The following is a 6,026-nucleotide window of genomic DNA, read 5'->3' as shown; positions in this document are numbered from 1 at the left end:
ACTCATTCTTACAGTTACCTACTCGGTTTTAGTCTTTAGGCCTCCAACTAATTGAATGAGATACACTCACATTAGAGCAGAGTGCAATCTACTTTATTACAATAAAAGAATTTCTGGGGCAATCAGCATTCCTAACCACCAGCTCTATCATAGAGCAATAGTGATTTTAAAAAAAACTGTATGGTATTGGTACAGAGACAGGCAAGTAGATCAATGGAATAGAATTGAAGACCCAGAAGTGAACCCACACACATATGGTCACTTGATGTTTGACAAAGGAGCTAAAACCATCCAGTGGAAAAAAGACAGCATTTTCAACAAATGGTGCTGATTCAACTGGTGGTCATCTAGACCCATGGCTCCAGCTGCATATGTAGTAGAGGATGGCCTTGTTGGGCACCAAAGGGAGGAGAAGCCCTTGGTCCTGCCAAGGCTGGACCCTCCAGTGTAGGGGAAGATCAGAGTGGGGAGGTGAGAAGGGGGTTGACTGGGGAGGGGAACACCCTTATAGAAGAAGGGGACGGAGATGGGTTAGGGAATTTATGGCCAGGAAACCGGGAAAGGGAATAACATTTGAAACGTAAATAAAAAATATCCAATAAAAAAAGGAAAAAAACTGGTGGTCATCATGTAGAAGAATGCAAATTAATCCATTCTTATCACCTTGTAAAAAGCTAAAATCCAAGTGGATGAAGGACCTCCACATAAAACCAGATACACTGAAACTAATAGAAAAGAAAGTGCCTCAAACACATAGGCACAGGGTAAAATTTCCCAAACAGAACACCCATGGCTTATGCTCTAAGATCAAGAATTGACAAATGGGACCTCATACAATTCAAAGCATCTGAAGGCAAAGGACACTGTCATTTGGACAAAATGGCAACCAACAGATTGGGAAGAGATCTTTACCAATCCTACATCTGATAGAGGGCTAATATCCAAAATATACAAAGAACTCAAGTAGTTAGACTCCAGAGAATCAAATAACCCTATTAAAATGAGATACAGAGGTAAACAAAGAATTCTCAATTGAGGAATATCAAACAGCAGAGAAGCACCTAAAGAAATATTCAACATCCTTAGTCATCAGGGAAATGCGAATCAAAACAACTCTGAAGTTCCACCTCACACCAGTCAGAATGGCTGAGATAAAAAACTCAGGTTACAGCAGATGTTGGCAGGGATGTGGAAAAAGAGAAACATTCCTCCATTGTTTATGGGATTGCAAGCTGGTACAGCCACTCTGCACATCAGTCTGGTGGTTCCTCAGATGATTGGACATTCCACTACCTGAGGACCCAGCTATACCACTCCCGGGCATATACCCAAAAGATGCTCCAACATATAACAAGGACACATGCTCCACTATGTTCATAGCAGCCTTAATTATAATAGCCAGAAGCTGGAAAGAACCCAGATGGATACAGAAAATGTAGTACATTTACATAATGGAATACTGCTCACCTAAAAACAATGACTTCATGAAATTCATAGGCAAATGGATGGAACTAGAAAATATCATCCTGAGTGAGGTAACCCAATCACAAAAGAATACACATTGCATGGTTTGCAATCACTGATAAGTGGATATTAGCCCAAAAGTTTGGAATACCAAAGATACAATTCACAAACCACATGAAGCTCAAGAAAAAGGAAGGCCAAAGTGTGGATGCTTCAGACCTTAGAAGGGAGAACAAAAATACTTATAGGAGATGGAGACGTGCGGAGCAGACACTGAAGGAAAAGTCATCCACAGACTGCCCCACCTGGGGATCCAGCCCATATACATACAACCACCACGCCCAGCAAGAAGTGCATGCTGACAGGAGCCTGATATAGCTGTCTCCTGAGAGGCTCTGCCAGAGCCTGACAAATACAGAGACGGATGCTGGCAACCAACCATTGAACTGAGAAGGGGTCTCCACCGAAGGAGTTAGAGAAAGGACTGAAGGAGCTGAAGGGGTTTGCAACCCCATAAGAGCAACAATATCAACCAACCAGACCCCTCAGAGCTCCCAGGGACTAAACCACCATCTCAAGAGAACACAGAGATGGGCCTATGGCTCCATCCGCATATGTAGCAGAGGATGGCCTTGTCAGGCATTAATGGGAGGAGTGACCCTTGGTCCTGTCAAGGCTCAATGCACCAGGGTAGAGGAGTATCAAGGCAGGGAGGTGGGAGGTAGTGGGTGGGTGGGTGGGGGAGGGAGCACCCTCATAGAAGCAGGCTGGGGCTGGTGGGTTTCTGGAGGGGAAACAGGGAAAGGAGATAACATTTAACATGTAAATTTAAAAATCCAATAAAAGTATTTAAAAAAACTAAAAAAAAAAAAAGTCTATTCTTTGAAACATAACTTGACATTCCGTGAAACATCACAGCTAGAATGCCATATCTAGCCCTCTTATTTCATGGAGACTTACCAGAGGCACATTTGAGAGAAGCAACACTGTTCTTCTGGAATCAAAGCTCCAGTCTCTAGGGTCTCCTCCTTCCCTAAAGCGACAGTGTGAAATCCACCACCCAGAAGAAAGAGCCTCACCCAGGGAGTGGGAACCAGATAAGAGCCAACAGGCTCACACACACTCCACACTACTACACAGAGATAGGTCTCCGTAAAGAAAACTGAACTGTATTTCTATCATGTGGAGGCTGGGTGTCCCAGCTGATACAGTGACAATCACTTGTTTCTGGTGTTTCAATGCTTAATATGAACAAATGCGCTGAGGCACAGTTCGCCGATTTAACACTGAGGATTTTGATAAATGGCTCCTTTATATTCTCATCTCATAGATTTTTTTTTTTTTACACCAGACAATGAAAGTTAGGAATGTGCTTGCTCCGTAGTGCAAAGCGTGCCAGCCAAGGAGAAGCCTTGCGGGTATGGGAGTGGAGGTGCTGTGCGAACTCTCTGCTGAGCCTCTGCTTGTTGGCCAGGTTTACACGCTGTGCCTCATCCAGATAAGCGAGGAAAGCAGGCTACTAGCTCCGGTTTTGTGAAGCAAGAAGAAAGCCTGCCTTTTGTATTGTGTTGATCTAAACCAGTGACTGTGGTGCCATCTAAGTCTCAGTCCACTCTTATGGTGGCAAGAATGAAACTCCAGGAGGTCAATATCATATAGATATTAAATTGCCTCCTTGTTTCAAGAGAAGTTGAGGCCACCTGGGACCTTATAAGGCCACTCACAGTACTATAGATTCTCCAGGGATCGGGGAAGTAATACGACCACCTAACTTCCAGATTTCAAACCTTTACTCAGTGCTCGACCCCCCCAACTCCCACCCCCTTCTCTCTCCTATATTTTTTAACCCAAGACTTTTTTTGTGTTGAAATGATTAATTTTATTTAATGAAATATTTTCATAGAAGGACTCTGGTTATAGAATGAATGTACTGTGTTTTTAAAAGCCAAACTTATAGACATATAAGAAGCTGAAGATATTTAAAGAATGCAACTTATTATATTTTGACATTTTACTATTTCCCATAAACCTATCAATCAACACAGTTGAAGAGTATACCCTTCATCCACATTGCTTTCTCTGTCCCTGTGCACACCTTTTCGACTCCTCCTGATTATTAATGGCTTTGATTGCTAGATTTTACATTTTCTAGGTTTTTATATAAATGCAATCATATACTGATTCCCCAGTTTTTCATTAGTTCTTTTTAAAGACAGGATCTTATCCAGGCTGTTGTCCTTGCACCAGATACAGTCAAAGGTGATCTTGAACTCCTGGTCCCAAGGACTCCTTCTCTCAAGTGTTATAATTACAGGCATGTTCCACCGTACTTGGATTTTATTAGCAAGCCAAAGAATATAATAATGGGTACCTTAAAAAATCACATTCATATGTCATATGCAAACACACACACACACACACACACACACACACACACACACACAAAGCATAGAAAAACATCTGGCAGTGGAAGTTGTAGCATCTCACAGTGTGTCCCACAATGCATCTCTCTGGCCACACATCTTCACTTGCAAATGTTCGTTGCAATGAGTCGTTGGTCTGGTTCAAGATCTCTGGCTTCTGTGACACCATCAGCATTGCATCTTTACCAGGCCTCTTCCTAGTTATCCTCTTGTTGCCCTGTGTCTTGGAGATCTTGTAGCTTTAAATCATCTGGACTGCCCCTTTCACGTATCCCAACCATTTGCATTGATATAGATTTTAAGGTGGGCTTGGATCTGGGCCTGGGTGGTAACTGAGCTGGCTCAGCATGCTGGATCTTCCTTATCTACCAAAGCAAGCTTTCCAGTGCCGCTCTAGCCAGACCACCCAGTGCTCTCATCTTCATGGGGCAAGGTCAGCTTCCCTGTTCTCAGGCTCTAGGGCTGGCTCACCTGCAGACCCACACTTCCAGAGCCAACAGGTCTCAAGGGGAGAGGGAGGAAGGGAGGGATAGGAGGGAGGAAGAGAGTGAGGAAGGGAAGGAGGGAGGGAGAGTACCACCTAGCTCCCAGGCTACCTCACAGCAGACTTTCCCACACTCTCATCCTCAAGGCCTGCTCACTTGTGCCCCCTCCAGCAGGACCAGCTCTACTAAGCTGTTAGGTGAGGTGTAGGGCCCATGCGCAAGAGTGCTGCAGCTGGTAAGGGACAGGGCCAGCTCATTCGTTCTCCTGATCCTGGGGCCAGCTCTCCAGACTGCCACAGGTGACAAGGGGCAAAGTGGGCAGAGCATCACCCCCATGTACAGGCCACCTCACAGCAGACAAGTGGCAGGGCAGCTTTCCTGCACTCTCTCTTGGGGAGGCTCACTCGTGCCTCCACCACCAGGGTCAGATCTCCTGTGCTCTCCAGGTGAGATGCAGGACCCACTCTACCAAGTGCTGCAGCTGTCGATGGGCAGGGTTAACTCTCCCATGCTCATGACCTTTTGGGTGGCTTTCCCAACTGCAGGAATCAGACCCCAGACACTCATGCTCTGTGGCCTGGCTCATCACCATCACGGAGGGCCAGCTCTACTAGGTTGCCTGGATGAGGCATGGCATGGCAAAACACTGGTCTCTGTCTTCCTCCTCCTGTACTGTTGCCTGGATTTGATTTTTATGTGTCCTAAGTATAAAACAGCTTTGGCCATCAAGCCAGACATCAAGTTAGGATGAACAAAGGACTGACATTTGTTCTGCTCCTGACTGATAGAACAACAGCACAACCAACAAGGTGTCTCTCTGCCCATTGTCAGAGCAGAGCCCACAGCATTTTAATGCAATGTGTAATCATGGCTCCTACCTGTAAGCAGCAAAGGTTACCTTGTGGTTTAAGCAGGAAATAAAATTGTTTAAAAGATATCAGTTCAAAGGAAGATAGTCTAAAAGTGTAGCCTGAGTTCTCTAGAGCTACACATTGAATATGATTATTTGAAATGCCTGACAAGAAGGACTTCAGGTGGGAGTCCCAAACCCGCGGATCCCTACCCGCATCAGCTCTCTGCTCCCAAAACTGTCGGAGAGAGACTTCACCACCTGGTCAGGTGGGCACTACTGAGGCTGCAGAGCGAAAGAGACCACCAACACTGCCCACCCCTGCTCACATCCCTGGCCCAAGAGGAAACTGTATACGGACTCTGGGTTCCCGTAGAGGAGGGCCCAGGAGCAGCAGGACCGCTGTGTCTGAGACACCGCCAGAACCTGAAGGGACTGACCGGATAAACAGTTCTCTGCACCCAAATCCCGTGGGAGGGAGAGCTAAACCTTCAGAGAGGCAGACACGCCTGGGAAACCACAAGAGACTGCACTCTGCACACATCTCTGACGCCAGAGGAAAACACCGAACGCCATCTGGAACCCTGCTGCACAGAAGCTCCCGGAAAGGGCGGCACAGATCTTCCTGGTTGCTGCCTCCGTGGAGAGCTCATAAGCAACACCCCATGAGCAAACTTGAGCCTCAGAACCACAGGTAAGACCAACTTTTCTGCTGCAAGTGACCTGCCTGGTGAACTCAAGACACAGGCCCACAGGAACAGCTGAAGACCTGTAGAGAGGAAAAACTACACGCCCGAAAGCAGA

The 6,026-nt window shown here is 46.0% G+C and overlaps 1 non-coding gene across 1 annotated transcript; it reads right to left on the bottom strand.

Annotated features, from left to right (window-relative positions):
* Positions 1 to 5,064: 5,064 nt before the first annotated feature.
* Positions 5,065 to 5,207, bottom strand: LOC120100400 (small nucleolar RNA SNORA48). The gene has a single exon (XR_005500160.1). It is a non-coding gene; the product is annotated as a small nucleolar RNA SNORA48 (small nucleolar RNA).
* Positions 5,208 to 6,026: the final 819 nt, after the last annotated feature.

This window comes from Rattus norvegicus, chromosome 1 (genome assembly GCF_036323735.1).
Source record: "Rattus norvegicus strain BN/NHsdMcwi chromosome 1, GRCr8, whole genome shotgun sequence".
Taxonomy (NCBI): domain Eukaryota; kingdom Metazoa; phylum Chordata; class Mammalia; order Rodentia; family Muridae; genus Rattus; species Rattus norvegicus.
Note: the sequence above shows the minus strand (reverse complement) of the source record. Positions and strands in the feature narration are given on the sequence as shown.